The following is a 12778-nucleotide window of genomic DNA, read 5'->3' on the forward strand; positions in this document are numbered from 1 at the left end:
ATGGAACATGTGACACGTTTATGAAGGTCAGTATTTAACACTACCAATCAGTATTCTTATCTTAAACACAGGTGTTTCGAATACAAGATTAAATATGATGGTCAGCTTTTTCTAGTCAGTTTCCAACCAGAAGAACACCTCTATACCCTATATATTGAGCTTTTAAACACTAGTCTACTGTTTACTTTCCGATTGTAAATATAAGTAGTTTTTTGGATGCTCTAAAAACGCACAAGAATGTTGGTAGTTGACTGGAATGTCATCTGAGCGGACATCCTTTTTCTTCTCAATAGCAAGATGACCCAGCAAACATTCGACGGACCTTGGACATCGAAATATTGTCTTATATGTCCGCTGGCCGGGTTCCTTTTTGGCCCTAATGTCGTCATTCGGAATGCGTTTTACAAAAACAACGTCTAACAATGTAACAATATGAAGGCGTATATTGATGTATTTAGACAGATGGTGTAATTAGATACATAAATATAACCCCAAAACAGTTTAAACATATTTAATAGAATATCAGCATTATAACTTCCTGGCAGGTGGCGCATCTCTGAAGCACAACTAAAGAGTTATAAGATTGTCTAACTGATTTCTATGCAAATAAAGGGAATTGTTTGATCTGATAGACTGCGGTGAACATAATTAGACATTCTAGATGCTCACATGTTAGTCAAGACGGTTCTTTTAGTACGCTATCATTCAGCACGCCAGCTGACAGGGTAGCCAAAACCAACTAGTGTAATGATAGGTACAAAGTATGCCATTTGGTGTTGGAAAAACCAGGCTTGGTTAAGCCACCTTGCTAGATAAGCAGCTATGTTATATCCCACAACCCAAAATCAAACAAAATATGATTTTGATTGCAAAACCGTGCAATCCAACCTCAGCACAAAAGGTTCAACAACCGCTAAATTGGGAGAGGCCGAACGGGACAGGAGGAAAAATGCCTGAAAAACACACTTAGGAAACACTTTCTTAGAATGACATGAATCACATCTTGGGAGGGGTGTTCATAACAACTGTCACTGTCTCCTTTACCACTTTATGACAGTGCTATTATAAAAATGACCCTACTGTAGGGTATAAAATATAAGGTAGCCTGACAACATTGGGTTAAAGCAATCAGATCCATCGATTTTTGACCGTCCGTAGGGCGAGTTGTCGCTTGTACTATATATCTGCATTGAATGTAGAATGTTTTTTTTATTGTTTTATTTAACAATAACAATAACAAACACTAGTTATTGCTTAAATGTAACAGTAATGACAGAGCAATATGGCAAAATGGTTGTTTGTGGTAGATATTGGCTGAGTGTTTAAAACCTAAACGCCTAATGCTGAATAAACTTGTTCACACTGTGTTTAGAGAATACACATGCTACCTTTGCAATCTAAACACTGTGACGCATTTTCATTAAAATTCTAAAGGTCTTGACACGTTTGAAAACGTGTTACAGGAAAGTGTTTAGTTATGTGTTCAGATCCTAAAAGTTTTACAGTGGTACTGAATCAATTTATAGTCTCGTATGGTAGAGAGGATATTACCAAATAATTTTTTTTTTTGTATTAGCACTTATTTCACAAAAACCAAGGTGCATACTCAAGAATAATGCCCCCCTGAGGTTTTAGCCCATCTCTCAAACACGGTTTGCTTAATGAAATTTCAGCATATTTCACCCTGGGGGGTCCATCCAACTTTAGTAAGGGAAAGTGTTCTTTCTATCGACGCTCACCAGATAAGATGATACACTCGCCAGTTATGAATTTGACATCAAAACACCTCCAGCAGATTAGCTGATGAGACTGAGGGACGACGTGGAGAGAGAGGGGGGGATAAAAGGATGGATTTTTCTGCTCGCATGAAGCTTGTAATAATAGGGTACTTTACTTAAAAATGTAATGATAGCCGGCAAATCAAAGGTACGAATTACCTTTACCGTTCCCATAGATGAAGACAAAAGGGTGTTGATTGCTTAAACTGAGCTTCCCTGTACAACATACTTGTTTATGTGGCTACATGTCACCAACTCTAGTACTTGTTCCTTGTCCTTACATCCTAATTATTATCAGTGCTTATAGATGTGTTATAAATGATCTATGAGGCTGAAGTAAATGTAAATGATCACCCTGACACTCATAACCATTCTTGGCAATATGTCATAGGCTACTGCATAGACTGAGAAAAAGCCCATTTAGATTGCATATGTTGTGAGCCAAACCTCTGACAATAGGGCAGCTTTTGTATCATGCTTTTCACTTCACTAAGCCTCCACAAGTTATTATTGTGGAGGTAATTTATCCATCTCATCTCTCAAGGGCCTCTGCCTCTTCAACAAGCATAATCAAAGGGCCCATTGGAGATGGACAATAGTGATTCTGTGATGAGAGGTGAATCATTTTTTGTTGATTTCAGGATGCCCATTATGCTGCTCTGAAGAGTCTGCTTTTTTCATTTTGTGTTTCACCCCTCAGAGGGGTGAAAATCATTGTTTGTCACGTGGTATACCTGGCAACCTTTTCAGATGAGCGTTGGCTCCTACTCAACACTAATATATTAGCACTAGTACACTAGTATATTCAAGACAGTGGGCAGCATTGGCCCTGGTCAGCATTGGCCCTGGTCAGCCAAATGGTGACAGAACAGCTCCTCGTGGTCCTCTGTGCCTCAGTTGGTAGAGCATGGCGCTAACAACACTTAGATTGTGGGTTTGATTCCTGCTGGGACCATATATACTGAAATGTATGCACTCACTGCAATGTAAGTCGCTTTGGATAAAAGCAACAATACGAGCATCTCATTCCCTCCTTGACTATGCTGCCTGTTCGTCTTTTATTTATTTATTATTTATTTATTCTTTTAATCTTTATATTTTTTATTTTTTATTTCAGGATTGTTTACATTTAGAAAATATGAATTGAATAGACGGCCAACAGTCAAGTAAATAATAGCAATAATGGATGACGAGAGATGGACAAACTATGTTTCTATGTGTGCTATAGTCTATTAAGTAACACAAACTAGACACAAACGGGCACAAACAAGGTTGAATAGCAAGGAGGGAAAGTATGTGTTATGCGGGCCCGGCCTGGATATGCAGTCTCACTAATAGGCTGCTATTTAACTGAGGAGTGAACAGACCAGTGTCAACTTGTTTTTCATTCTTTTTCAGTATGCTGCGAGGTGCATATGAGTAGGTTACAGTATGTTACTAATAATGCTTTCCCTTGCTGGACTAGTATGCAACATTAACTGTTGAGTGCATTTTAAAGTGCCCTATAGGCAAAGGCTGAGCAGCCCAGAGGACATGGCTAAAGGTGTGGCCTGGTGAGGCTGGGTTCATTCATCTTATCTGTCCACAAGACCTTTTCCGGACGAGTGCGGGCTTTTTATTTATATTAAGGGGACTGTATATTGCCTTTGTTTTGTCTGCACTTCCCACTGCCCAAGATGTATCCTAAGTCCTCATCCTAAAACATTTTTTCTCCTTTGATCTATATACATCAAGCCAGAAGTTACTGTATTTCAATGATCCGAGGTCCACATGGCTTTCCATTTCACCTTAATTGGTAGCTAAATTAATGTTCTTTCTTTCAGCTGCTGCCTATATTTTTTGCTATTTCTGCTATAGACACTCATGATAGCTTTGATCTGAGTAAAAACATCTTAATAAAGGGCTCTGTGGGTAGAGAAAATCTTCCTAGCAGGAAGTTTAGGCAGTGTATTAGGGGTTGTTTCTTAACCTACCAATTGAGGAACCATATTAGGTGAATCCATCTCAAGATACAGTCTTTGACAGACATTGAATTAGAGTCAACTGAAGTGTATATGTGAGTTTCTTGTAGAAAAGACCAGTTATTACATGCTTAAATCGATAGATATTGACAAAGTTGGCAAAATCATTCCTTGCATATCGAATAACAGAATGCATCGTCAGACAAGGCTGGCATACAGACTGGGACAGTTGACCTATTCAAGCCAGTCCACACTTGATTCAGACTGACAAATCATTGGATCATGAATAAGGTAACTGGATTAAGAAAAAAATAAAACAAATGTTTAAACTATTCATATTGTCTTTTTTTCTAGCAGAAACAGGATCTTAGAATGATTACACGCATCTTGATTGTAGTTTCCCTTTTGTTGCCCTATGGCATGGTATCTTATACCCGCTCTTTTCTTCCAGGAGCCCAAAGATTTTACATTCTCTAAGGCAACATTAAGAGAAGTCACCTAGTTTTTAATAGTAAAAAAATATATCTGGTGATATGACCATGGCATGATATCACATTTGGCCAAAGGTGTAAGAAATCTCAAAAACTAAACTAAACTAAACTAAACTAAAATAATGATGATAATAATAATAATAATAATAATAATAATAATAATACAAAACATTGTAGCATTGATTAAGCATGTCTGGGTGCTGTTCTTTTCTTTACCACACAGACCACTTTATTCTCTGGGTTTATTAACAGTACAATGTTAATTTGATGTGGGAGTAAAGGAGTGGTTGCTATAAGACGGCCCTAGGTTGCTATAAGACGGCCCTAGGTTGCTATAAGACGGCCCTAGGTTGCTATAAGACGGCCCTAGGTTGCTATAAGACCGCCCTAGGTTGATAGAGCGCTGGGCCTCTGCTTCTATCCCCTGTCACAGCATGAAGTAATGCTACATGTTGCTAGGGCAATCTGCTGGGCAGGATGCAGCTCATGGGTTGCCTTCTCGACAAATCACAGAGGTGCGGGTCTCACGCCAATCCTTAAGCAGAGCACTCGACCATCCATCTCATTCATATTTCATTCGTATCTCATATCATTGTCATATCATTATGGAAAACCGGTGATATTTTGTCACAGACAGGGTTGGTTGAACCATTTTAACCCCCACTACATGTTTCCGGCTCTGCTATAGGAAGATAAATGCATTCTAATTACCCATTTGCGATGGTACTTCATATTAATTTGCTCCTATACCAAAAAAGTTACTCTTATTGCTGTTGTGACAACCTAGGAGAGCGGATGCAACATTGGAATAAGTATGTTCCTTATTCAAGCTGTGTGGTAACTCTCTGGAGGTAATTATTATTATTATTATAGCAATTATCCGATGTATTTATTATCTGTATCATTTTATTGTTTAATAGCTGGGTGAATCATGTTGGCACTTAGCACACTCACATTACACCCCAGTTGGGCAAAACTACAGATAGTTTTCTTAATGGCAATGAACTTGACGACGTGGAACATTAACATGAGTCATCCTTAAGTTTTTTAGTCAACATAATGTTATTTTGGATGATATATCCATAACCATGGTACTTAAAACCAGCCTATCAGTTATAATGGATCCATAAGTATTCATATCTTTATTAATATCAATAAAAGAAAACAAGAGACAAAAAGTTGATGCTTTAAACACATTTGAAGCATCCAACAAACAAATTAGGAGTACATCTCTACATATCATTGAAAGTACATGGCCGCTGGTGAGTCTATGATAAATATGAACATGTATTACTGCCAGACATAAGCTATGAGGCAAAGGAATGTGTTAGCAGTGGTTAATGTTAATGATACAGTGTGATTGTTTGATCCATATGCATATGCACACTCTCTCTCCCTTCTTGATTAGTCTTCTTGAATACTTTGAGGAGTTTGTATTGCTTCTGACTAAAATATTCTCAAGACAAGAGCAATATCCTATTCTGCAACTGGCATACATAGTATAAATGTCAGCCTCAAAAAGAATCGACAAGTTATCATACTGTGCTCATGTTGTGCTTTCTTATTTTGTGCTACATACAGTATGTCATGTGATGTTTCCGGGTGTGTATCAGAATCTTTGACATTACAATCCAGTACAAGAAGCCCTGGTTGTGTATTGACAGCATGTTTAGCCAAGGACAGGACAGACTTTTGATGGAAGAAGGAGGATGTCCTGAAATGGACACCGTAAATCTGTGGCTGCGAAGGCTTTTGCGTATACACATAATACATATGTGTGCATACATTTGAATGTTGATTATCCCTATGCCATTTACTCAAACCGTTGTTATGTCTGCCCCCTGGGAGAGAAAAGAAGAACACATCTCGACTGTCTGAGTGTTTCCTCTCAAACTAAGCCTTGCCTAGAGGCACGTAGCACTGGCCATATCTGAACAACAGCATACTGTATTAACATTCACAATTGTTATTCTTCACACAAGCCACAAGACAAAAGTAGGCCAAATATTAAAATAAAATGCAGTCTACAGCACACCCAGTGTTACATTGCTGCCGCATGGCAAACAAAGCACATCTCTTACTTTCTAAACTATTCATGATCAACTTTTTGGTTCCAATCTAGATACTTACTGTAAGTAAAGTGTGTACTGTAGATGTTTTTAAGATCCATCCTTATTCTACTTGTGTAATAAAAGCACTACAATGTTACTAGTAGTAATTACATTGTTATTACACAGGTATAGTGGTGACTTAATGAGAAGGATAACCATGTTTGTAAGGGGACAATGCTCAATACATAACAATAGTAGGGATGTACAGATGAATCGATTTATTTGAACAGATAATAAACAAATGTCTTAGTTAAGCGGATTTCTATATCAGACCATGGAGAAGTTAGCTAGAGTGAGATCATGTAGCCAAGTAAAATAAATTGTGTACCAAGGAAGCTCTGTTCAAGCAATTAGCGTCCTTTTGTCTTAACCTATGGGAATGGCAATTCATACATTTGATTTAAAGGCCATCATTTCATTGTTAACTTGTTCACTATTACTCCCCCACTCATTGCTTAGGCACCATTTTAGGTTTCTGGTCTACAAATGTTTACAATAGCTTTAACCACCTAAATTGCAAGGTGAAAAATAAGGCTTAAAAATGATTAGTTATAACAAATTATAATAATATAGATATACAAATATCAACATATTGTTTTAATTGACTGACAGTACTAAACAATAGTTATGTAAAATGTGTAACGAAAATAGCATAGACTATTCCTTTCAGTTATACCACTGGGGATTTCAAACGCTGCCAAGGTTTTTCAAAGACAGCATATTCTGCGCATGAAGTTTGGGGAGAATGTGAATGTGTGTGTCAAGTGTTTTGAAACGGCAATTCAGTTTCAAGTTCCAAAGCTTTTTCTCTTCAATTTAGAATGTAAAGAACACACAGAGTTAAGTTGCTGACTATTTGGAACATACAGTATACCCAAATACTCAGATTTTTGTATGTATTGAAAAATCATTTAAAATGAATGTCCTCTTTTCAACCACCGAATTGGAATTCTAGAACTTCTAGAACTGACGGCATTGAAAAGGAATTTGCCCCAAACCTGCTGTGCACACGGCACAAGTAATTGGCTATTTCTACCTCCAAAACTTTAGATGAGACATCTGAATCATCCAATCTATCCACAGCCATTTTTAATTCATGGAGTCAATACTACACTCCCTCCACTGAGCCAGTGAGCCATTCAGGTGAAAAACCCATTGCATTTATGGAGGTGAAATGGTCAGTCATAATCAATACACTCTCAGCTTTCCAAACAGTGATGCTGTAAATAACCTCACGTAGCAAGGTCTGGAGAATTGATTCACCTTGAGGTTTGATATGTCAGTGAGCTACAGGGTCCATATATAAAGAAATAAAAAAAAATTCCCTCAGGTATTTTTATCATTTTTTTTTTTTTTTTTTTTTTAAACTTACTACAGTACAGTATACCTTTTGAAGAACTGTTGAGCTAGTGTCCACAACAAAGGAAAAGACTGAAGAGCAGCCTTGTCTGTGTCTGCCCAACATGCTGCAAATGTGTTTATACCTTGTTACATATGATATGCTATCAATGTAAGATTCCACACCAGCACACACTGGTCACTCAATAATAGTATGTTGTACAAACCCCAACAGTCGACCTGCATTTTCTTTATTCTATCATAGTTCAGTGAAGGAGCTCAAGACAACCCTTATTCTCAGGCTAGTTTGGTCTCTATTTTCTTGCCCACCGTAGGTCGAGACACAGCAGCATATACACTTGAGATCAGATTGTGATCTAAAGCATTTTCTTTTTTGGTTCGACAGCACCCCAATCATATTCAGAAAGTCATTGGCTGAGGATACATGTGAAATCAGATGACACTGTTGCAGCTTCAGATACTGAAGGTGATTTATCTTCAAAAGCAGATTCAGATGTATTATTCTGTCACTCATCCGACAGCGGCCACAGGAGAGCTTAACTTTTCAGCTTTTGTACTATCTGAAGCTATTACATTTTATTTTGTCACAAAGCTGTATGGAATTGAATACAATAATAACATTCTATAATTGTCTTCAGATCAAGTGCATTTATCCTATCCGGCTGAATGCATCCAAAGCTACTTTTATAAAAATTCCAATCCTCTACTTTGACACCTGTGATGAGATCCGGTCAAATTAATCTCCACTGTGTCAATAATTCCCCTCTATGGAGACAAGCAAGCAAACTGTTTCCTGTTGCTGCCATATAAACCTCATATCGCTAGAAGGGTTGTTGAGTACAGTGGTAGTAAAAATCACGTTTAGAAAAATATTTTGTGTACAGTCCATTATGTGTTCCCTATGCAATCTAGACAAGGCAAGTTTAACTGTCACAGTAAAGTGGCAATAATTGTTCACATGACATCCCTCATGGTTGAAACTCAGTTGTATACTAGAAGGGTTGTTGAGTACAGTGGTAGTAAAAATCATATTAGAGGCAATATGTCAACACAAGGCACTTGTCACTGTTGGGGCACAGTAAAGTGGCAATAATTGCCAAGGATACCAAGGGTATTGCCAAGGATACCGCCACCCCAGGCGTGGACTGTGCGTGCAATTCCTCTGGGGGAGCCTTCCCTGCACTGACATAGGCCACAGACTGGAACGGAGGATGACAGAGAGCCATTGAAGTTATTACTCGCGTACTGTACAGAGATGGTATTAACCATGTCGCCGCCACCTCCACTGGGTAAGCTGCCACCATCTCCTCCACAACATGAAGCAGGTTATCGCAATATTTGAGATTACTGCCACTGTAATAGTATTTTGCCAGCTCACCAATTTGTGAGGAGGGACGACCAATCGAGGTGTTTTATGGTGACAATATGACAACAAATAGAGAAAAAATTGATGAAATGGAAGATGTCAGGATGAAAAAAAATTGTGACAACACACAGAAAGCTAAGAGTGCTGCATTGCTATCACACATTTTCCCAACTCTAGGGGCACTATGAGACATCGTACCTCCAAATGGTACCGACTGACCCCCCTGGCTCATGGACTGTAACGGCCGGTCGGGCTACAGATCAAATTCGCTGCGTTAACTGTGGCAAACGATTTGCATATTGGACCAAGCCATTCAATTCATCAGACAGCATCCCTGTGCTATGCCTCTGATTGTAGTGAGGCCTACTTTGTCACTGTTACTGTGGTCGTAATAATTATTTTTAGTTAATTCAATGAAGAGGGGGGGGGGGGGGGGTAATGGAATTTCTTTCAAGTACAAGTGCAAGGTCATGTATTATCAAACGTTCCTACCTACACATCTTCTCTGAGCTGCATGAGATAATTTCCCCCACCATTGATTTATTGCAAATGCAGCGATAAATGCTCAGTGCTTGACTGCCTCTCACTGTAAGCTTTTAATGCTGCATGACTGCCGTATTTCACTGGTGCTTTCAACATCATTGCAGCTCAGTGCTCATGCAGTCTGTGTGGCCACCCACTGCTGTCATGTCTAATCAGCTCTTTCCCCATGCTATTTGTCCTAATGTTTGGGCCTGTGGTTAACACTTGACATGATAGTGATCTTAAAGTGTAATGTAAAGTGAAAATCATACCTTGGTAATTCTGTCCGGGACATAGTTTGTAGTTTCTGATGAATAAAGAGTCAGAAATTGCTTTTAAAACAATTCAATCGTTTGTCAACAAAATCGTTTTGTGAGAGGTACACATTTTGAGAGAACTGTGAAAATCCTCTCCAAGAGATTCAGGTTCAGGTTCAGGCACAGCGGGCAAGCTTTTAAAATAAATACAAAATAGCTGCTTGAGAAGTTTTATCATTTTCATCTGCTGAGGTTTGGCCCTTTGCATCCCTTCTAGATTATAATTGAAAATAACATTAATACTTTCAACTGTAATAATGATGGTCCTATATGGCTCAGTTGGTAGAGCATGACGCTAACAACACTTAGGTTGTGGTTTTGTTTCCCGTTGGGACCATATATACTGAGAAATGTGCGCACTCACTGCAATGCAAGTTGCTTTGGATAAAAATATCAGCTAAATGGCTTTACAAGCACAGTTCTGTGTCGCTTCCATTAGTGCAGGTCTTATACATAACATTAAAAGGAATGGTGAATAATGGATATGCTTCTTCAGATATGGATGTTTATCTCTGCCTCCACCATGGGTACAAGCTTGACTATACAATAATGGCAAATGTGGTTAATTTGGTCTCTATTTCAGCCAGGCAGCTTTTTTGACACTGGGTGAAAAACTCTATTGAGGAGGAGTGTAAATGTTTTCTGTAGGCCGGATCATGTTGTTGTGCTGATTACAGTATATTGTTTGTTTTAAATGTTGTGATGTTATATTGACTGCTGCTGCTTTCTTGGCCAGGTCTCCCTTGCAAAAGAGACTGTGACTCAATGGGCTTTTTCTGGTTAAATAAAGGTTAAATAAACATTTAAAATAAAAATAAAACATTTTATTGATTAAGCTTGGTTTGGAATCAGTGATTTCCAAACCATTAAATGATAATTTGTGATTTAGTCTTTTGTATGATTTGGAAAACATCCACAATCTCATATCTTTCTTGAGACACTCACATAACAATATCAAAAGATGTGCAATAGATCATAGTCAGTGATCAATCACTCGTCATAGCTCTTTCTCTGTATTCAGAGTGAAAACCTTCATAGATTTGGCAGTGGATTTAAATCCCCCTTGAAGTCTTCTGTTGCAGAATGTGGGCTAAATCTGTATGATTGTAGAGACACCATGTGGCTGAAAAATGTAATTACTCTATCCACTCCCTTTATTATCATTGTGTGTGTGTGCGTGCGTGCGTGCGTGAGTGCGTGCGTGCGTGTAAAACACCCAATTACCACCACTTTATAGGCCCTACATCGTCAAATGTACAATGTCATCGTCTGTAACAATGTTTTCATAAACTTTCATAAAATGGACGATTATTCAAGTAATCTATTCTATTCAATCTACAAAATAGCTCAATTTTACATCCTTGATGGATTACATTACACAATATTGGAAGAATACTATTCCAGTTGTGCACTACCTTTCCAGTTACAGCAGATGGTGACAATGTCGTATCTGATGACTGTCCGCTGAGCAGAGACAAATAGAGGGAGCAGAAGCCCACCTGGAGAGCTCCATCGTGGACATCCAGCAGGAGTGGACGCTGAAGGAGAAGGCCAGATGGGACAAGATCTACGAGCTTTTCCTGGTGGATCTTCCTCAGAAGAAGAGGATGGTGGAGGACCTCAGAAAGGTGAAAGGTTTTGCCAAGGGTCCCAAGGAGGACAGAGAGAGGGGCTCTGAGAAGAGGGGGAAGACCCACATGGAGAAGAGAGATAAGAGAACAGAGGATGTGTTGACTGTGTTGACTGTTGACCATGGAGGTGGAATGGTGTGAGGGAGATAGGAGGAGAGGGAGAGAGGGGAAGATAGGAGGAGAGGCAGACGCCTTGAGAGGGAAGAAAATGAGCCATGACGAGAGAAGGAGAAGAGATGGCAGGAGAGTATTGAAGTGGACCGTATCTGACAGCCTGAGGCACAAAGAGAGAGAGAGAGAGACCCTCCTGAAGAACACTGAGAAAGAGGTCAAGAAAAAGGAGAAGGACGGGAAAAGAGAGCAAGAGCGACTGGCCAGGGAATAAAGGGACATGGAGAAAAGGGAGAGAGAGACGCAGATAAAGGAAAGGCAGTTAGCGGAGAAGCGCAAGGCGGTTGATCACAGAGTGAATTCAGTGAACAGGAAAAGTTTTCGATTTGAGGGAAGAGGCAGGAAGATACATCCACCAGAGTGTGTTTCTGTAGTAGAGGTACCGGTGGTGAGACTGACAGTACATTAGCTTACATACCCGGTTTTGACCGCCTTGAGATTCATCCCAGTACACACACCACAGACCACATTCTCAGACCTGCCATGTAGTGGAAGGGTATCTTGAGGAAAAGTTGCCACCTTCAGCTTGTCCACCATCTTCTACACATTGAGTTCCTCATCAGTGTGGGTCGCCTACTGAACGCCTGCAGTAGGGGCAGCAGGACACTTCAGTGCTTCCACTCTCGTCCCAGCATTTGGCCGGCATTTGGCGGTTGTGTCCGCAAGCAAGAGTTGTAGGATTTGTCAGTATGTTCAAGCAGACTGGACAACTGATGTCCTCCTTTGTCCAAGTGTTAGTAGCGGCCATTTTGTCTGAGTGAACAAAGACTGATACAACAGAGCTACAGAGTTATAGTTAGCTACTGGAATGAAAGGTTACCGATGAGGAAGCAAAGCTGCTTCTAACATTCATTGCCCATGACGGGCGGGGGCCCGGTTCTAGACCTACTGTAAATCATTATAGGATGATACTGTAGATAAAGTACCTTTAGATATAAGAAACATTACAAATTACTGTTGTTGTTGTTTTGTTTTTTTAAAGCAAGGGCTCCTTCAGAAACGTTTTTGAGAATGCAATTTGTACAGTATACTGTCGTTTCCTCATGCTTTATTTATTGTATTAAGAATGTA

Source organism: Argentina silus, assembly GCF_951799395.1.
Source record: "Argentina silus genome assembly, chromosome: 8".
Lineage (NCBI taxonomy): Eukaryota > Metazoa > Chordata > Actinopteri > Argentiniformes > Argentinidae > Argentina > Argentina silus.